At 36.1% G+C, this 22744-nt stretch overlaps 1 long non-coding RNA gene across 1 annotated transcript; it reads right to left on the bottom strand.

Annotated features, from left to right (window-relative positions):
- Window positions 1-1689: 1689 nt before the first annotated feature.
- Window positions 1690-13142, bottom strand: LOC116420602. Its single transcript, XR_004230969.1, has 3 exons — window positions 11099-13142; window positions 10624-10750; window positions 1690-2853 (listed from the first exon to the last, which is right to left on the bottom strand). It is a non-coding gene; the product is annotated as an uncharacterized LOC116420602 (long non-coding RNA).
- Between the last annotated feature and the right edge of the window lie 9602 nt (window positions 13143-22744).

A 22744-nucleotide genomic window follows, 5' to 3' on the forward strand; every position in this document is an offset into this window, starting at 1 on the left:
TCTCTCCCTTTCTTCCCCCTATCCTCATTGAAACAGAAAAATTCATAGTTCACTAAAAAAAAAAACCTCACATTAATCATGCCCAAAAATATGGGTCAGATTCTATATTGGAACTCCAGCTCTCTGGCAGGACTTGAGTATCAGGCTTCATCTTTAGTCCTCTGGAATTATGGTTGGTCACCATGTTGATCAGAATCCTAAGGCCTTTCAAAAGTGTCTTAATATGTTTTTGAATAAATTATTCTCCCAGTTCTATTTCCTGACCCTATGATTTCATCCATGTAACTAATTTCTAGTGTGGAAGCTCCCTCCCTTTATGTAACTATAATTTGTCTACAACTTAGGTGCCTGGACCATACAGGGGAAGTGACATACCCAGGATCACGCAGCTAATCTGTTTGAAAAGCAAGATTTGAACTCAAATTTTCTTGACTCCAACTCTTCTCATGACTCTCATTCAATGCTAGCCATTGGTAGTAGTAGCAATAATAGAAACAAGACATGTTTTACAGGAATTCAAAAGAGTTTTAAGTTCAAGAACAAAAAGTTTGTATATAGAACAAGAACTAATCATTTACTAGAGTTGAGTATGCAAGAGTAGCCAGAAATACTCAAGTTCAAATCCTGTTTCTGATATTATATAATTGTGTGACTCTGGGTAAGTCACTTCACTTATCAATGCTCTAAGTAACTCTCAAATTCTATAACTACTGAGCAAATGCCAGTCTTCATTGATGGAAGAAATTGTTTCCCTTGACATTGAATTCAAAGGCCAAATCCAAAAGGACAAAGAAAAAAAAATCAAAGCAGCAAATAATGGAAGCCCTCCTCCAAAATCAGGAACATTGGTGATCCAACCACATGAGTGATTAAGAGCTACTTTGAGGTCATTATGGAACCTTGGGCAAGTGATGGAAGTGAGGAGGAGCAGCTTCCAAGGGAATTCCAAGGCTTCATAGTCAACCTAATGCAAACAACTGGCCAGTGTACAATACTCAAGGTTCCCATAAGTTACTCATTTCTATTGCTATTACTATGTGTAATTCAATGTTTTAAAAATCAATTTATCCTTGGAGCAGAAAGCACAAATTTTTCAGGACAATCTTATTGGCTCAATAGCTAAGAGTGACTTTGTTGAATCAGAAAATAAATCAAACAGAAGCTCCAGTTATTACAATTAATTCAAATTAAAGCAGGCCACATTTTCATGGCAGGCATTGATAATTGTGATAGCTTAGAAAATTCAAAGAAATCATGTTACTAACTGATTGGCAAAGACCCAGTCTACAATTATTTCTCAGCTCTTCTATTGCAGGGTTTCTTTACCTCTGTTTGGGAGGTATTATTCCTCAATTTGAAAGTCCTCTTCCATATGCTTACATTTTAAAGGTAATTTGCTACTGTAGTTACTTTTATGGCCTCCGTTAGAATTTTAGTTCGGCTCTTTCACCAATCAAGAAAAAATGTCCTCCAGTAACTTATAGAGATGACCTTTCATATTCAATCTATTCCCCTCGCCTCTATCTTCTCACATGCTTTCCTTTTTGTTCTTCAGTTGCATCTGACTCTTCATGACCCCATTTTGAGATTTTCTTGGCAAAAAATCTGAAATGGCATTCCATTTTCTTCTCCAGATCATTTTGCACATGAGGAACTAAGGCAAATAAAATAAAATGACTTGCTCAGGATCACACAGCTAGTGAGTTTATGAGTCTAAATTTGAATTCAGGGTTTCCCGATTCTGGTTCCAATACTCTATCCATACGTGACCTCTCTCACTCTCTCAATACCCTCAATTCAACATCACTGGCTAACTTATCTATTGCTAAGGATAATTTTTATTTTTTACAAGAATTTCTCTTCTTTCCCTCCCTTCCCCACATCCCCACTGAAATAGAAAAATAAAATTCTAATAATATGCATAGTTAGCAAAAAAATCCTCACATTGGCCATGCCCAAAGATATGAATTAGATTGTACACCGGAATATTTTTGGTTCTGGATACCATCAGCAAGTCCTAGAAACACCTATGGGGGCTACTGCCATGCTTAAAACACCTCTAGAAGACAAAGGTTTAAAGATAGGACGTGGATTTCTTCTTTCTTTCCCCAAAGAGATAAGTACAGTGTGTCACATATCTATGTAGTCAAAAAGATGTGAGAATTTACTAGATCCTTGTCCTCTTTCTCCAAGGCCACTTTTTAAAGTGTTAAGATACAGATTTGAGACTCCAGGTTCAAATCTCAGTCTGCCTCTTACCTCCTAGAAAAGTAACTTCTCTAGATCCCATTTTCTTCTTTTTCAAATGGACCCCAAAGGCCAACTACCAGATGGCCTCCAGAGTCTCTCCCAACCCCAAATCTATAATTTTGTGATTATATTGGTGACATCCACCCAGGTAAATTGTTTCATAGAATATTCAGTATGTCAGCAGATCTTCCTTCTGAAATATGAAGAGGAATGTTTTCCTTTGAACTATTACAAGGCTAGATGGAAGTCATCCACATCTAAGTCATAACATCTTAGATTATCCAAAATTTCTTCCATTCTTTAGACAATCTACTCAAATATCAATGATACAGTGATACTCCTGTAAAGGGAAACAAAAAAAGAGAAAGACTTAAGGTGAGACCTGACAGAGGGCCAAAAGCAAGCAAAAAATGTCAAATTCTTTGTTATCAAAAAATTCTGGACCAAGGGAAAGAAGAGAAACAGGGAAATAGAGGTGATATCAAAAAGAAAGATACATTTTTTATTGAAAATAAACAGTACATTCAAAATAAAATGGAGTGTCAGAAGGGGGAAAAAAGGCAACCACTGTCATTGCTTGCAAATCTGATACTTTGGTGCTTCCTTTAAGAGAAACAGAAAAAACAACCAGTCAGAATATATTCTTTTCCCTTATGTCCTAGTTTTTAATTTAATTTTTAATTTAATGTGTTTTTTTTAATGCAAAGAGTTTGAAGGACTAGATTTTGTGTTGGCAGGTTCTTCTATTTCTGAACCAAAAAAAAAAAAAAAAGGTTTTGTTCCTTTTAACCTAAGCAATGAATTTGGGAGCTATAGAAAAAATGACAGATTAGCAGAAAGTCACAATAAGTGACTGACTCTTTTAATTGTACGTAATTTCATAGTCAGCAATAAAAAGCAATCTTTCTACAACAGATCATACTTTCAATCCAGCTATGTAGACATACAGAACTTTTCATCAAAATCAGAGTTATGATAAATCATTCTTTGTCTTAATAAGGGAAACAAGTAGAAGGAAGCATTGGTATTTTTGTCACCTTTAATTATTGTTTTACGATCAGCAGAGATTTCTAAATCACCCAACAAAAAGAAATTAATTTAATTCTGGGTGAACATCACTATTATGTCATGATTGTTCTTGCTGAAGTAAAATATCTTGTGTCTGGACTGAACATTTCAAGGAGCAGTCAGTTCTGCATGTGATGTGATTCAATCTTAAGAATATTGCCAAATTGCAAAATATATTTGAAAGTAGAAAAAAATGTTTAGAATGGGTTTGTATGTATGAAGGAAAAAACTGAAGTTGTAAAAAGGTCATCAATAAAAATGTTCTCTTTTAAGTATTTTCAATGAAAGAATTTTTTTTAATTTATATAGAGAGAAGAAAAGTAATAATTTTGTAATACAACCTCATATTGACCGGCTGTGCCCCTGAGGGCTTCTTCCTCCTTTTAGGTCTTTGCTTCATCAAATGAGGGGGTTAGATTGGGAAAAAACTAAGTTCCCTCACTAATCTAATCTATCACTAATTTATTTCAAATTATTAGTTCCATGAATTTATATAGACAAATTATTTTGCTGCTATTTTATGAATCCTACTTTAGTTTTAACTATTTTAAATTATATTTGTTTAAAACACAAATCAGAAAACAATTGTTAAAGTTGTATTAAGATTAACTTTAAGTCTTTTAATAAAATGTTTTATTTTGGCTTAGTGACAAAGATATGTTTGAATAACAGCCTTTCATGATCTAGCTTTTCTCATCTCTCTCATCTCCATAAAATCTATCTAAGAAAAGATATAGACATATATAAATGATACATTAGATGGAAATACTAAAAGAAGAATGGGTAAACTTCTGTGGATGATTTTCTGCAGCAGAATAAATCTTTTATAGTCATGCCATTGATTGAGAAGTATAAGAAACTCAAAGTCCCACTGCACCCAATTGATTTATTTAAATTGTAGATGACCCAAAACTCTAGGGAAAGAAGCATGTTAACCAAGGTTACAACATTTTACCAATAATTGATTTGCACAAACAAAGGCATTGAAAGCAGGCACAAATGGAAAATTAGGTGGCTTAGTTATGTACCAAGAACAAGGGAAAATAGATGAATATTCCTTGTCTTCTAAGCTGATCTCCATGAAATATTAAAGAGATATAGAAAACATTGAGTGGATTAGGGAACTACCTTATAGAGGACTTGTTGAAAACATAGACCAGAATAATAACATGTAGCACTATAAGATTTGCAGAACACTTTAATATGAATTAACTCATTTTCACCACACAATTCTGTGAAGAGGATGCTGTTATTATGGCTATTTTACAGATAGAATAAATGGGACTTATTGAAGTTAAGTAATTAGCCTAATAGTATTATTACAAAACTAGTAAAGTATCTGAAGGATTCAAACTCAGATCTTCCTTACTTTATGTGTAGCTGTCTATTATGCATCTTACTGCCTAAAAATCACAAAGATGGTTCTGACGGCAAAAGTGTTCACATTGAACTAATCATGAATCCATTTAAATCAACTTATGGGAAATTTTTTAAACGATTGCTGCCCACAAGTGGCATGCCCATCCTGGGAAATCTTCAAGCTAAAAGGCCACTTTTTAAAGATGTTTTAGAAAGGATTCTATATGGTTTGGACTATGTGGATGCTGATGTGCTTTCAAGTTCTTTTTAATTAAATTAAAACATATAAATTAGAAAAAATCCAAGTTGATTGGAATCATTAGGGAAAAAACATTCATGGAAGAAGGGATTCTTCAAAAATGAGAATTTGGATAGAAAGAAAAAATAACATCTCAAGCAAAAGAAACAAATGAAAGTTGAACACAAATCCATAAGCATAAAGTAACAGTATACTACTGTAGTTACTACTACTGTGCACTAAAGCACCATACTAGGAATGAAGGCACATGGTATGATGGAAGCACACTGAGAATTACCTCATTAGTACCAGTAGAAGTAGCAGTGGAAGGGAGGATTAAGGTGCTTGGCCAATAGAAGGCATTTTTTTCTTATTTACACATTACTTTGTTCTTTCACAAGAAATGTATTTTACACAGGTGAAGGCCTCTCCTTATCAGGAATCTAGAAAGCCATTTAGAAGCTCTCTGAGGCAGCAAGCTCTCATGAGAAGTTGGAAGAATAAAGTGCTTTCCATAGCTCAGGCATTGTCTTTCTGAATCATGATGGACAAAATGCAGAACCTACAATTTCAGCTGTCAATTCAGCAAAAGGTTTTGTGACTAGCAGAACAATGAGAAAGTGATGAATATATTGGGTTAATGTGGTACCTTAGTACTTCAACTAACTTCTTTATATAGACATATAAATTATCTATAGACATATAAAAACGTTCAAACAAACAGCATGGTATGACATGAAGTCGGAAGGGCCCAGGTTCAAATCTTATTGCTTTTCTCTATTGGTTGTGACCCTGGACAAATCATTAATTTCTCAGTATTCTGCAGCAAAATAACTGTTTGGACATGTATACATATACTGTATTTAACTTATACTTTAACTTATTTAACATATATTGGTCAACCTGCCATCTAGGGGAAGGGGTGGGGAGGAAGGAGGGGAAAAGTTGGAACAAAAGGATTTGCAACTGTCAGTGCTGAAAAATTACCCATGCATATATCTGTAAATAAAAAGCTATTTAAAAATTTCTCAGTATTCTAGATAACTCTAATATAATAAAGTATCAACTTTCATTGGTAAAGAAAATTACCTCATACAGGAGTCCCCTTTAACAATGAAATTCCAGGCCTAGTCCCTGTTCCTATACAAAAACTCAAATTAATTTAAAAGCACAAATATTTAGGGTTAGGGGCCCTAACCTAACCCTAGGTTAGGGTTAGGGGGCCCCCAAATATTCATAAGGCAAAGTAAAAACCTAAACTTTTACATGCATCCTATATAATTCAGTTCAGAAATCCCCATGCAACTCTAGTTGGGACCAATCTCAAGCCTTTAGCTCCATCTTTATCTGTCTAGTGTTCACAGGTCTCCCTGGTGCACCACACAATTCGTAATGGCCAATGAGATAACGTATGCAAATGCTTTCATCTCCTTGGTCCTAAGGTGATCTCATGCAATTACTTGAATAATGTAATGTGCACACACAGGCCAAACATGCACCAGCACAGGCGCAATTACCTCTAATAATCAACATCATTTCCATTCGGGTGTCTGGTTTTTGTCTCTTCTTTGTCAGCACTTTGAAACCTTACTTAGCATGACCAGGGCACTGATTCTATTTCAAATCAAGAGTCAGGAGTGCCTTGCCAGGGACCTACTACCAAAGCCACCTCTAGAACCTAGGGCTTTCTTAATTAACTCTTCTCTCAAAGCTGAGGAAACTCAGCCTTCCATGCATAGTTCATTGCATAATTTCCATTAACTCTCTGTGATGGAATAAGTTGCTTTTTTCTCCTACTCTTCTTCCTTACTCATCCATTCCTTCCTCTTTATTCCTGGCCCAGAGCTATCCCTCAGCAGAAGGCTCCTCTTATTACTACTTGCTTTAAGTAACTTGCTACTCTCATGCCAGGAAAACCTGAAAGAAGAGATATTTCTTTTTCAAAGACCCTGCCTGGAGATTCATATCTTTCCCTCATTTTTTCTTCTCCATTGGTGTCTTCCTACTTTGTATGCACCCCCACTATTTCCACTGCAGATGCCATTAAAGTACAGAACTAATCTGTAAACAGTGTAAGGAAACTACAGGTATAAACTATTAACAACTGAGGTGAATCAATAGCATACAGGGGCATGTTGCCCAATTATTTTGGCATGGGTTAAAATAAAAGCATTAAACAGAGCCTTCCAGCAGCTCCCTGATGTCCCTCCTCTTCCAGTAAGGAGATCTTTCTTCTAGCTCCATCTCTTGTATCATGACTAATTTTTACACACACACACACACACACACACACACACACACACTGTCATCACTATCACCAGACCTAGACAATCTAGTTCTCTGGAGAGAAAGGGTCTCTTCCCATCTGGGTTCAAGTTCACTCCCTTTGATTTCAGGGGAAAACTAGTATCTTCATAATAACCCATCTTTGCTTTGGTGCATGTGCCCTGAGTTCTCTTTGTAGGAAATGTGACTTTTTTGCTAGTTATGGACAACATTTTCCCTGGTTAAGCTTCCTATCTTCATCAGCCCCTCCTGGGTTTTCTTTCCCTTCTCTGGTCCAACAGCCCTACTGAATAGATTTCATACCTTTTACCAGATGCATCCCCAGGCTTAAGAATAGCATGCTAAGGAAATCCCAATCAAACACATCTGGATTTAACCACAGTTCAACTTTTCTGGTTCTAATCAGTATCAATATGCCCAAATTCATCATTACTTTGGAGGAGGGGCGCTTATCCCTACATAAGCAGCACCTTTAAAATAAAATAAGCTTCATCAATCACTAAATATTTACTAAGTTTTTATTAGGTATACCAGATGTTAGACATACAAAGAAAAAATGAAACAGTCCTGCCCTCAAGAAATTTATATTCTATGTTAAAAGAATTGAAATACTCACTATGGAGTAAAAATTCTCTTTTTATCCTCTCAGAATCACATTTCCTGAAATTTTGATCAAATACTGACATATTAGGTTTAATAAATGCTTATTGATTGACTAATTCTATTCTATTTGAATTGGTTGCTCAAAATCTTAAGAAAATGAACTTTATCAGACACTGAAACATATTATTTTGTTCTCTCCCCTTTATTATTTTCCAAGTTCAGTTATTTAGTGAGTAGGGGTAGGTAGGTGGTAAAGTGGATAAAGCACATGGGTTAGAATCAAGAACACCCATCTTCCTGAGTTCAAATATAGCATTAGACATCTATTAGTTGTGTGATTCTGGGCAAATAATTTAACTCTTGTTTGCCTCAGTTTCCTCATCTGTAAAATGAGCTGGAGAACAAATGACAACATCCCCCAAGTATCTTTGCCAAGAAAACCACAAATAGGGTCACAAAGAGCCAAACACAGCTGAAATGACTCAAGAACAATTTGTAGAGAAATTATTCATGTTGCAAGCTGTATGCCAATGATGACTAGCAAGCTCTCCTCCCTGAATTCAATGATCTATTCATTGATCTTAATCATTGGCCATTACACTCATCACTTCCTATAAGATGAAACACCAGAGCAAAGAGAAACCTTGGCTTCCTGGAAAGACACAGGCCAGACTAAATTAGAAAGCTCACTGATAATCTTATAATACAATATGCTTCAGTAATTCTAAATTCCATTATCATTCTCATTGTTTCCAACGAGTACTCAGGATATCCAAATCCTTATAAACTGCTGCCATCAGCTTCCCATGGCAATGACACCTTAAGCCCATGGGTCACACGTTTTGCTCCTCTCTTCCTGCTTGAGGATTCTTATCAACAGATATTGTTAAGAGTTGTAAATGATCTGATTTTTTCCTTTCTGTTTTGGCTTGTTAATGTTTAGGGCCTTGGACAGCTGGAGATTTTTGCTGGCTCCCTGACCTTGATTGCTTTGAATTGCTTCCCAGATATAAAAGAACACATTCTCACAACCTGATTCATCTAGGTTTAATAAACCATCTTACTGACTACTTTTTAATACAGTCCCTAGTTGCTTCTATCCTCAATCAATATACTCAGACTCATGTCAGAAAAGAAATGGGGTCAAAATAACCTCTCCCTTTCAATATATCATTAAATAATTATAAAAACAATGCATGCCAGCATTGAGGAAGACTTATTTTTGAGTCTAGGAGTTCTTTCCTGAATTAGCTAGCATACTTGATATCACCCATCCATGTACAACATACCACCACCTACACCACCATCTCCAGAGGAACCTTGCTACAATATCACATGAGGTCACAGCAACATGCATGAGCATTATTTCTGGGCATGCATATTGGTCACTTTGCATCCACTTGCAAATCAATTCGTTATGCACAGGAAATAATCATGGCAAAATTTCTACTATGATGGAGTATACATCTACTTGCCCATTCTTACATGTTTGCTTCCTGTAATAAGGCCAAAATGATTTCTCTATTCTCCGACTGTGTCCCTGATGGAATATCATTTCCTGACTCCTTTTGGTTTCTTCACCTTATCATCAGCATCTTTTCCTTCCAACTCTTTTGCCTTAGCTGCCCTTATAATATTTTAGTTCAGACCAAGAGGAATTCAGCAGCTGACAGGACAACATACTGTCTTTGATGTTGGCTCTGGGCTAGTCTTTGGCAGGAGGAACAATTTACTGGAATTACTTGGAAGTGTTTTTTTTTCTTCTTTTACACATGAGATTAGGATCACACATACACACATGTATGTACACACACACGATAAGAACAACCACCACCAGGAAAACAAGAGTAGAAAGGAGCCACCTACTTCAATCTACATCTGGTAAATTCTTTCTATAAAGTCTCCAGGTGTTAATCTAAATTCGATCTAAGTATTTATTAAAAATTCTGAGTGTCATGGGGCCAATACTTCCCTGCAAAACTCCACTGAGGAAAGATATTCAGACAAATCTAAATCAATTCATTAATACCACTAATTGAGTCTGGACATCAAAGAGGAAAGAAAAAGAAAGAAAGAAAGAAAGAAAGAAAGAAAGAAAGAAAGAAAGAAAGAAAGAAAGAAAGAAAGAAAGAAAGAAAGAAAGAAAGAAAGAAAGAAAGAAAGAAAGAAAGAAAGAAAGAAGAAGGAAGGACAGAAAGAAAAAGAAAGAAAGAAACGATAAAAAGAAAAGGAAAAGAAAAGAAAAGAAGGAAGGGAGGGAGGAAAGAAAGAAAGAAAAAGAAAAGAAAGCAAGAAAAAGAAAAAGATCAGTCTGGCATTACTTGTTCTTAATGAAACTACACTAGCTTTTAATGATCACTGCTTCTCTTTCTAAGTGCTTAGAAACCATCCCTTTAATATGTGTTCTAAAATGTTTCCAGAAATAGAAGGCAAACTCACTGGAATATAGTTTTCAGACTCTATCCTCTTTTCAATTTTCAAAATGGGAACAAGATTTTCCTTTCTCCAGCTATATAACCTTTCCTGTTCTCTGAAATCATTCAAAGATTATCATCAGTGGCTCAGCAATACATCTACAAGTTTTTTTTGATACCTTAGACAGTGGTTCTCAAACTTTTGTTTTCAGTATCTTTATCCTATTAAAAATTATTGAGGATCTCTCCAAAGCGTTTTTGTTTATCTGGGTTATATTTATGGACATTTACCATATTGGAAATAAAAACTATTTTTGAATTCATAGACCCTCTAAAAGGGTTGCAGAGATCCCCAGGATTCTCTAGACCATACTTTGAGAACCACTGCCTTAGGATGTAGCTTACCTGGTCCTGATGACTTAAATTTATTGAGAACCAACAAATGATATGTAGCTATTTTCTCACTAGTCTTCAGTTTCTACTCCCGATTAACCATTCTTGTTCTATAATTCCCAGTCCAAAGATCATCCCCCTTGTCAAAGAAAACAAAAGCAAATTAAAAGTTGTACAGTTTAGTTGACCATCACCCATTAGTGATTACTATGATGACACTATAAGCAGCTTTTGTATTCTTTCTCTAATTTTGTTTTTGGTCCTAAAATGCAAAGTAGTAAGAAAGAAAGTACTGGATTTTTCTTTTAGTTTATGAAAAAAGGACAATTTTCCAACCTTTTCTCCATAAGAAAATACAATCTTGTGTGCTCCTGTGAAATTTGCGCAAATGCTTCCCACTCTCTTCCACTCCAGTCTTTAATGCCCTCATGTGAGATTAAGTATTAATCAAACCTTATTCAACTAGCATAGAAAAGTCACTACTTACATCTCCAAATTCCCCTTCAGAGTTCTTGTTTCCCTATAGTCGGCTTGGATACTCTAGATAACAAGAGAGATTGGTTTAAACATTGCAGTATTATAATTTATATTCTGGAGACCTTGAAACAGAGGCTAAATTGACACACACACATACTCTAAGGGTTAAGTCTTTGTTTATATTGGTTTCCAAAGGGAAGCTAGCTAATTGCATAAATGGACTTTTCTAGATAGTTAAATGATCTTATCATATGACCCAATATATGAATTTGGTTAAGACAAATAATCCTTTGAACAGCCTTTGAAATATTAATACTCACAGCAGATATTCCATTATTGTTTTGACCACTCATATGCTTTACCCACTAAAGTTCCTCTTCATCTTAAGCACCTGTATAAGAGTGTTTGAAATACAGGCAGATGGGAGTCATTTTTTCATGAAGAAGATTCCCTAAGTAAAATAACATTGTCTTCATCACTGGTTTCAAAACTGGGGTGGAATTTAGAGGTAATCTAATCCAGCCTCTTTGTTTTACAGATGAAGGGAACTGAAGTCAAGAAAATTGGCTTCATTTCCTCAAGGTCACCTTTTAGTAAATAGCAGAGCTAGGATTCAAACTCAGATCTTCTTACACCAAATCTAGTTCTCTTTTCACTTCATAGCACTTAAATCATTACTACCATCAAGTCTCACAAGCATGCTCATTCAACAGTGAGATAAACACATCTTATTCTGCCCAAAATTTTATCCCCTTGTGGAGAAATTACAAAATTCTTGAGATTAGGCTGATTTAAGAACAGATCAAAAAATTTTAGAGAAGGAAAATGGAGACTGTTATAGTTCATTTTCTTCATTTTACAAATGAGGAAACTGAAGTCCAAAAGAATTAACTTGCCCAATGTACAATTAACCTGTACATATGCCTTGTACATTACATAGGACTCTCTTTTATCTCTATAGCCTAACCACAAGGGAAGGAAATACTTCAATAGTCATATACATTAATCAATCAAATCCAGCATCAACCTGTCATCATAGGTTGTTTCCTGAGTGATTTAACTATTTCTTATACAGTCAAAACCCTGACATATGTACAGAAAAGATCGACTTTCTGTGAGTACAGTTCCACAGATAAAACACACAGGGAACTGGCCAACTCATGAAAAAATAATAAAGGGATCCATTCTGTATCTTTCTTTAGCCAATATGGGCATATAGTGAAAGACAGAGCAAAACTCATCATTTACAGGTGTTGACTAGAATTGTGGTCACATCCAATCAAAAGATATGATACGAGAGGCAAAGAAGAGTTAGACTCCATACCAAACAAACTTCACTGATGGGCTAAGAAATTGCTATAGAAAGTGGGATTTTAGATACTCACAACTTGCCTGTGACACCAGTTTTTATACTGGGTTTTGCACTGACCATCCATCCAATATACTTAACATGTAGAAGCCATTTGATCTTCATAACTTCATAGAATCATAAGCATAAAAATTAAGAATCTTAGAGGGAGGGCCAAACACCTACCTGACATCCTCATCATCTTACATATGAGAAACTGAAATCTATAAAACCCAAAGGGCTTGACTAAGGCCATATTGGTAGTGAGAAGCAATCAGGATTTGAATCTAGGTCCTTTTACTCAAAATCCCACATGGCTTCTATAATATTGGCAATATGAAGCCTAGAAGTCCTTTTGCCTTTAGTCACAAAAACAAATCTTGAAACAATTACCATTTCAGCATTCCCAAATGCACAGAAATGATGTATCATATTTAGTCTATTACAGAATTACTATTGACAATCATAGCAATCGTCAGCACTAGCAGAATTAACTTCTGGATCCAACCCCAATCTAGAAGTATGTTTCCATGCACCTGTATACTTGTTTCTTATTACTGACAGGTCCTACTCAAGAGATAGGATATATAACTTATGTTAACCTGCAAAAAGTCATGTTAATAAATTGCCAAGTTGATAGATCTGTTCTGGAAAGGCTCAAAGTCAGGATAAAAAACCTCACCAACTCTATGTGTGTGTGTGTGTGTGTGTGTGTGTGTGTACATATGCATATATACAAATGGAGAGAGAGATAGAGGCAAAGACAGAAGTACAGAGACACAGAGGTAGAGACAAAGAGAGACAGAAACAGAGACAGAGGCAGAGACAGAGAGAAATTTTGCTGGAAGGGACCTTAAAGATATATACAAGCACACCTAGATGCATGTGTACACACACACACACACACGCACACACACATATATATATATATATATATATATATGTATATATATGTATATATCCCTATGTATATATAAATGGAGAAGTTTTGAATTCTGTGGATAAGTTCACTTACCTTGACAGTATACTTTCTAGGGATGTCCACATTGATAATGAGATTAACACATGCATTATCAAGCTAGGTTAGAGTTTGGGAGGCTGATCAAACTGTGGGAGAAGAAAGGTATTTGTCTACCAAACTGAAGGTCTATGGGATCATTGTGCTAACCTCATTGTTGTATGTTTGTGATACCTGAACAGTATATCAGTGCCATGCCAGTAAATTACATCACTTCCATTTTAATTCTCTTAGGAAGATTCTGAAGGTCACCTGGCAAGATATCAGACTGAGGTCCCTTCTCGAACTAAACTGCCAAGCATTCAAACTCTGCTGCAGAGAACACAGCTCCATGGGGCTGGCCACATTGTTCAAATGCCAAATGTACACTTGCCAAAAAATTTATTTTATGGAGAACTTACACAGGGCAAGCACTCACAAGGTGGTCAGAAAAAGTGATACAAGGACACTCTCAAGGTAACTTTAGATTCTATTGGATGACATGGGAGACACTGGCACAAGGCCACTCAGCATGGTGTATTCTCAAGAGAAGATACTGTGCTCTGTGAGCAAAGCAGAATTGAATTAGCTCAAAGGAAACATGAAATGTACAGTTAAGAAAAGCTACCCCAAATGTTCATAGGGACTATTTGTGTCTGACCTGTGGCAGAGCATTCCTGAACTTCTAATAGTCTGATCAGCCACAGTAGGATACATGTAACTCTATTCTAACACAGTAATTTTGGCCCTCTTCCAAAAAAAATATAAAGATATATGTGTCTTTATGTATATATGTATACACATGTAATGTAATGGTAGGTGTCTGAATATAAGAATGTATTAAAATGTACATACACAAGCATTATATGTGTAAAATTATTATTTGTGATACTTGCTAGAAGCCGCCAGTGGAGGTTCATACAATAGCTCATTTATAACCACATTTCTTTTTTTAAAGGATTATTAGAATGTTATCTGGGGAAGGGGGTCCCACAGTGTTATTTGAATCTAGTCATTCAATTTCAAATCTTATTTTTTGGACATATTCCTCTACACATGCCTTGTCATCCAGCCAAATTAGATTTTTCACAATTTCCCAAACACATCTCTTTTCCCATCTCTATACATGTATTTGTTTATGCAGTTTACACTACCTGGAATATTCTCTTACGCATCTGCACCTATTAAAATCTGGATCCGTTTAAATCCAGCTCAAATATCCTTTCTACTATAAAGCTTTCATTGATTTCCACTGTTAGGGGAAAAAATCTTGCTTTTCCTTTATTCCTATAGTATTATGTTCTTTCTCTTAAGGCATTAACATATACCTCTTCTGAGCATTATAGTTTTTGGTGTAGAGAATTTTAGAATGTTGAAGTTGTAAAGATTGTATGTTTCAAAGTATAAACACTTATTTTTGGAGGTAATTGGGGTTAAGCAACTTGGCCAGAGTCTTACAGCTAGTGTCAAAGGCCAAACTTGAACTCAGGTCCTCCTGACTCCACTGCTAATGTTCTATGACATTGTGCCACCTGGCTGCTCCCAGTTTACTTATTCTGATATATGAAGATAAGTAAGGCAATGTCATTCACTGAATGGTCAGGAGAAAGGGCTAGTAGAAAGGTCATCTCTCAGTCTTTCCACTCCCATCGTTGCCTACTAGATTTTAAACTGCTTGAGGACAGAATCCTTATTAATTTTTGTATTACCAAAAAAACTATCATCTTATCTTGCTTCATTCATGGTAGATACTTGATAAAGATGAAGTATAAGATAAAATGAAAACCACTATTGCATTTGATTACAGCTACAATGGAATGGAGCACAGAAGAGAAAAAGAATGAAAAAATTGAGAAATTACTAGTGAATATGATTTTTGAGAAGCTAATAATCTTTGAATGGCCATGGAAAATGACGGGAATGTGGAAAAGAGTAAAAGTCTGAATTTTTATTTTGTTTAAAAAAAACAGAATAGAAAAACAGAAAAACAGAAAAGGAAAACAGAAGATTGTCAAGTGCCCAGCAGAATATCAGGAAGAATTCAACATGTGTAACAATAAATTACCAATTCAAGAAAGGATATATAATAGTAGAAGAAATTACGTTCATGTGCCCATTTTTTTCCTTTGCTTTCTTGTAGATTATTCTTTTGTTCTCTGCTGCATAAGTTTTTTTTCCCCCACTTTCATCCCCCCCACATCTCCCAAGCAGGCAATAGTTAGGCACAGAAATATGCTATATACATATATACACATGCCCACACCTCCACATACACACACACACATATTGTGTATGTGTGTAAATATATATATATATATATATATATATAATCACAACCATCCATGGACCCCTCACATTTACATATATCTCTATATACACAGAGAGCAATTTGCATACATATCATATATGCAAACATATACACATGCACTTACCCATATGTAAACATGCATCTAATACAATATTAGTATGGTTGACATGAGATTTCTCTTGACTGAATCTTATCTTTCCTATCCCTGTTAACTCTTCTGCTATAATTCTTAACTAGCCTATGGATCCCTCCCTTTTTTTCCCCTACCCCTTTGCTTCCCCCTCCACCCATTCCTCCCCCCCTTATTTCTTTACAGATTTTGGAGCTTGCTATACCCTCGTGGGATTTATGTAGTGTTGCCTATTTATTCCATTCCCTATATGAATAGCTTTTCAGAAGTATAAGCCTTCCTCCCCCATCTAATGCCTCTAATATTCTAATATTCTTCCTCTACACCTCATTTGTAGAATTGCTATTTTTACTTTTTCCTAGGTGTTTTTGCTTTTAAGGCTCAGGTCATACTCGGCTCTGCCCCAATCTTCCTTTTTGAGCTACCCAATTGCTGATGTCAATATTAAACATATGGTATACATTTCCATGTAAAAATAATTCGTCCATATTACATGAAATTGATCTTTGATACTCATATGTTAAAATTTTCTATTGAGTTCAAGTTTGGTTTAAAGAAAGTCCTGAAATCTAAGAGTTCATTGAATGTCCAGTTTTTTAAATTCAGTATTATAATTTTTCTGGATATATTTTTGGCCACAGACTTAGTTCTTTTGATTGACAGTATATGTGATTCCAGGACCTGCAGTCTTTCATTATGGCTGCTGATAATCCTGTACAATTCTAATTGTAGCTCCAGAATATTTGTTTTCTTGTTTTTGCAGAATTTTCTTTGAACTGAGTGTTTCAAAATTTGGCAATAATATTCCTATGTGTTTTTCACAAAGGATCTCTTTGACATGGTGACTGGTGTAATTTTTTCTATTTAGACTTTTTCCTTACATTTTATCACACCAGGATGATTTTCTTGGATTATTTCTTACATTGTTGTTATCAAGGTTCTTTTTTTTTTTTTTTTTTGTCACAGCCTTCAGCTAGTCCAGTTCTTATATCTTCTTTTCTTGATCTGTTCTCCAGATCTGTTTTTATGTTTCACATTGTATTCTATTTTTTCTTTATGCTTTGTTATTTCTTGGTCTCTTATAAATTCATTGGCTTCCTCTTGCCTAATTCTAATTTTCAAAGAATTATTTTTATATTTGAATCTGTATTTCCTTTTCTAGTTGGTTAACTTTTTCATAATCTTGTTTTTCTTGGATCGTATTTTTAAATTTTTCTTCAATGTCTCTCATTTGCTTTTTAAGGCGTTTTTTCTTCTATAAATCCTCTCTGAGCAGAAAAGTATTTTAAATTACTCATTGAAGTAGAAAAAGTTTTACTTCAGTGTTCTCCTCTTAAGATAAACCCCAGTCTCTAATTCCCATAGTAAGTTTCTATAGTTGGGTTCTTTATAGGTTCATTTTTTAAAAAATGAGATGTATTAGTGTAAGTACCTCTAATGGTGGGTAGGAGGATGGTGCTCTAGCTTCCCTTCAGCTCTCCCCCTAAATTGGAGACCCAGGGCCACATTTCTGCAGCCGACTGGGCCTGGCGTTTCTAATCAGCTGAAATTCCCTCAAGTCTTCTCAGACTCAGGTCTTCTCAGACTCAGAATCCAAATCTTCACTCAGTCTGGGAGGTACAAGTTTCCCCAGCTAGTCCCAGGGGAACCCACTTGGTATTCCTCAAAGCTAGTCCCAAGTGTTTGCATTTTATACTGGTGAATCCCCCATTTTTTCTTCTGATCATCTTGGGTTGTATTTGGTGGATTTCTGCTCTACTCCAAGTCTACTCTGCTATCTTCCCAAAATCTTCTCTAAATGTCCAAATTTTCAAAAAAGGAGGGAAGACTGAAAATCTAGATCCCTGGGCTTGACTTCATTTCCTGTAACACATTATAAAAGGGCTTTGAGAATTTAAAAATTTAGAATAGTAATCACTAAAAGCCACTATATTTTTACAAAGGACAGGTCATAACAGACTAATTATCCCTTTTTTGACAGATATATTTGACTGGTGATAGAGGTAACTACCTCTATTATACTTTACCTAGCCTTTAACCAAACATTTGATAAGACACTTTGTGGGCAAGATAAAAAGGTACAGACTAGATCAGGGCTTCTTAAATTTTTCCACTCAGAACCCCCTTTTACCTGAGAAATTTTTACATGACCCCAGGCATACAGATATATAAAATAGGTATACAAATCAAACATTTACTGATAATAAATCACCATTTCATGACCCCCACATTCAGTTATAAAACCCCATATAGGGCTGCAAACCACAGTTTAAAAAGCTGAGGCCTAGAAAATAGTAAAGTTAAATGAATTCAGAACTGTTTGAATGATAGGACCCAATGAGTCTATCAAGAGTCAATTGATTATTAATTTCAAGGTTCATTTGCAGAAGGAGTGCCCCCAAAATCAGTCCTTGGTCCTATTCTATTCAAAATATTATCAATGAGCGAAGCCATGCGTGATATGGCTTGACAAATTATCAGATGATAAAAGGCCTGGGTAGCTAATATGCTTAATACAGTAAGCATCCAAAAGGTTCTCAAAAACCTGGAACAATTAAAAAGATAACAGGGAAAATGTTAAACTCTACAATTCAGTTAAAAAATCAATCTGACAAGTACAAAGTAAGGATATTTCAGACATAATAGCTGTCTTCAATGTTGAATGCATAAAAAACATTATAATCATTCTCCTTGGCTTGGAAGGCAGAACTAAGAACAAGAGGTGGTTGTTGCAAAGAGGCAGATTTTCATCTGATAAGCATGGAAGGTAAAGAGGCAGCATTTCACCATGCAAAGAACTCTGGTTGTGGCATAAGAGGAGTCAGGTTCAAATCATGGTCTGCTACTTAAATCCTGTGACACCTTGGACAATAATTAGCATCTCTGGCCCTCAGTTTCCTTATCTGAAAAATGAGGAGGGGTTAGTAAAGTTTTTTCCAACTCTAAATCCTAGGATCATATAAGGAGAACTGGATTTCCCAGAAAGTCATAGGTTGCCCCTAACTTTGTCTCTATCATAGTAAGGACTCCTTGTTTATGAAGCAATGTTCCTTCATCCACAAAAGGGTAACTCATCAAGAAGATACAGTTTATTTGGGCGCCATCACCCAAGGCATCAGCCCATCAGGCATTCCCCCTTCCCCCTTTCCCCTCCCAAAGTTTTCCTTGTTAAACCCTTCTAGCTTTTCTTCTTCCTTAGCTCAGAAGCTTAGTTGTAAGCCATGTTGACATTAAGCGTGTGCCAAGTTTTGGTATTTAAACGTTCAGTCAGCTCAAATGTCATTCGTTTCCCTTGTGTATTCTGTCCCTTTTTATCTTGATTCTTATTCATTGGATTGTCCAGTGACAATGTTTGTTGGAAGAGATCCAGGAGGGCAGAGACAACCCGTGGCTTCTCCCGGTGGTTGGGTTGTTGACTGTGCACAGCCAAGGTCTTCGTTCTCAGAGCGAGGACAGAGCTAAACCGCAGGGTGGAAAGGAGGACTCTGAGAGCTAAACAATTTGTTTTCTTCCTATCACTGGTCGTTCTCCATTTCGGATAACTCAAATTCATAGAGGCAGAACTGGAAAGGACCTTTGAGTTATTTAGTCCAGCCCCTTCCCCCATTACCGGTTATAGTCCGGTCCCTTCCCCCATTACCCGTTACAGTCCAGCCCCTTCCCCCATTACCGGTTACAGTGAAAGGAATAGGATTTGAATACAGATCATCTAACTTCAAATAAAGTTCTTAATTCTATTGCACCAGGATGTCAGTTAATTCCTTCCTTGGCATAAGAAAGCTCTTTAAAGGAGCCGCCGTAGATCATATATTTTGTCTTCTCAATGGGAAGGGAGGGAGTGGAATTTTGAATTGAAAATATCTAATTTTTTAAAATTAAGAACAAAGCGTAGACAGCTAGGTTGTGTAATGGCACTGGTGGAGCCAGGCACTGGCCCTGGAATCAGGAGAACCTGAGTTCAAATTAACAAAAAAAGGAGGGGAGGGAATGGGGGGGAAGGGGGAAGGGAAAAAGCCATCACCATAATCTCCTTTCCTATGGCATCTAAAAATTTACATATCCACACAGCAACCCCGCCTCATAGGCAATACACACATAAATATCACTAATTTTTGGACGAAAAAACTGAGACCCAGAGAAATGAAATATCTTATTTCAGTTATTAAAAAGATTTAAACCAGGCTTTAAGAGGCAAAGCTGCCAATAGGTAGGGACTAGAGTCTAGTTGGGACCCCATACAGAATGGGGGGGGCACTAGAATTGGAGTCCAGGAGGGTGAGGTTCAAATTCTGCCTCAGACACTTATTGATTGTGTGATATTGGACAAGCCCATTTCAAGTCCTTGTGCAAAATGGGGGAGGGAGGTTAGATTTGATAGCTTCCTAAATCGCTTTCGATTCTAAATCAATGTGCTTGTGTTCTTGGTCTTCTAAATCCAGAGCTCTTTCCACTGACCACACTGTTTTCCCTGTGCTTATTCTTAGAGCATTTGAAGATTTGCAAAGCACTTTTCTCACAAGCAGCTTGAAACTATACAGATAACTTGAGATTTACTGGCACTACATTAAGCAGAAAAGCAAGATACTTTCTCCACTCCCTCCCCATCTTCACCACTGGGGCTGCTAGTGTAGCAGAAAAAGCTTTAGGCCTAGAATCAGGAGGAACTGAATTCAAATCTAGCCTTAGACACTTTCTAGCTTTGTGACCCTGAAACTCTTTGCCTCAGTTTCTTTATCTAGAAAAGCAAATAACAAAACTATTATCTTTGCCAAGAAAATCTTAAATGGGGAAATGACTGAACAATAATAACAACCTCGTCTATTATTTTATCTCCCTGTAGTCTATCTTGTGACTCTCTATAGGAAGTCTTCAGCTTTCCCTTCCCATCCTTGTTTCTGACTTTCTGAATTTCAAAATCATCCTTCTACAAAATCAGCTTGGGATTTCACTGAGCACCTGGAGCCCCCTTACTCTAAAATATTTTACCAGCTCTAAGGCCTTATCACCATCAGGCCCACTCCTCTTCTCTCATTTATAAATTCTGTTAATAATGGAACTTCCATTTTGTAAAGCATCCATGCCAACCTGCCTTTATTCCCCTTTCAATTCTACTCCTGACTTTCTGGACTTCAAAATATTTCCATATTATACCTTTATCTTCCCATTCCCTTTCTGACTCCCTTTTGTCTACCATCTTCTTACATTAGAATATAAGCTCCTTGAGGGCAAGAGTTATCTTTCTTTATGCTTATCTTTATACCCCAGCATTTATCACCAGGCCAGAAACACTGTGATGTGAAACTGTGTTTAATTACACTTAATAATTGTTTTTCCTCTTCCTTTCTTTCTTTCCTTCCTTCCTTGCTTTCTTCTTTCCTTCTTTCTTTCCTTCCTTCCTTCTTTCCTCCCTCAACTATCAAACATCCCTGTTACCAATATTTGGAACCTCTATTACTTTCTCTACACTCTACTTTTTACTGCCTCTGCCATAACCACTGCTATAAGCTATTTTGAGAAAAAGAAAACAGTGACATTTTCAGAGAATCTATAGAAAAGGAGAAAAAGTCTCTAGGGGAAGCAGAAAGGATGGAGGGGAACTGTACCTGGGAAGAGATTCTCAGGCAGAGCCAAACTGTATGTTTTGGAAACAACATTGGGCTTGATGTTGGGAGTTGTAATCCTAAAACCTTAGGATCTTCTAATGACCAACTACATAACCTTAACAAACAAATCACGTCATTTCCCTGGTCTCAGTTTCTTCATCTGTAAAACTGGAATGTAGCATGTATTCTGCCTATTCTATAGGATTAGAGATTGCTATAAATATCAAATAAGACAATAAAAATTAAAAGCTCTTTGAAGACTACAAAATCTCCTGCAAATATGATGGAATGCAATTTTTATCAGATAACAACCCGAATACCATTGGCCTTGTTATTTTGTCTCTTGTTAGCCTATTAAGAGTCATATTAAGGGTCCTTAATATGACTAAAAATATACATAGAGATAGCTGGTGCTGTGCTGGATAAAGCACTGGTCTGAGAGTCAGGAATATCTAACTTCAAATGCCTCCTTGGATACTTACTAGTTGTGTGACCCTGGGCAAGACACTTAATCTCTATCTGACTCAGTTTCATTAACTGTAAAATGGGATAATAGTATCTACTTCCCAGGATTGGTGTGAAGATCAAAGTTGAAAACTACTTAGCACAGCGTCTGGTAAAGAATATTCACTAAATAAATTCTTATCCCCTTTTCCTTTCCTCCCCTCCACTATAATCTGCACCACACTATATATATATGGTAGTATGTAGCCACAACATTAGTAAAAAGTGAAAAGCTTTTTTTTTTTAAAAAAGGCAATTTTGCTTTAATTTTAAATTTACAAATTACTTCCTCACCACAACCCAGTAAGATAAATCAAATAATAATGATAGTCAACATTTTTATAGTACTTACTATGTGCCCGATACTATGCTAAGCACTTTATTAAAATGGGTGTTATTATTACCTTATATGGGTGTTATTAATTATTCCCATTTCATAGATGAGGGAAACGAAGCAGAGGTTAAATGACTTGCCCAACATCACATAACTAGTAATTGTCACAGACTATGGATACTTTAACCAAGTTGCCTAAGGTAATGGGGAATCTATTATATGGGGTAAAAAGTGTTCTGATTATAAAAGCTGGCATAAATTCTGATCCCCAGTTTCCTATGGCTCTTCCAACCTTTGAAACTCCCAAGGCTGGAGACTCCAGTCCCTTCACTTAGAAAGAAAAAAACAAGGCTCATTTCTCAGAGTCACATGGCCTTCATGGTGGAGGAGGCTCTAAGAACTTTCCCCTTAAAGCATAGCCTTTAACCAGAT

Source organism: Sarcophilus harrisii, chromosome 1 (assembly GCF_902635505.1).
Source record: "Sarcophilus harrisii chromosome 1, mSarHar1.11, whole genome shotgun sequence".
Lineage (NCBI taxonomy): Eukaryota > Metazoa > Chordata > Mammalia > Dasyuromorphia > Dasyuridae > Sarcophilus > Sarcophilus harrisii.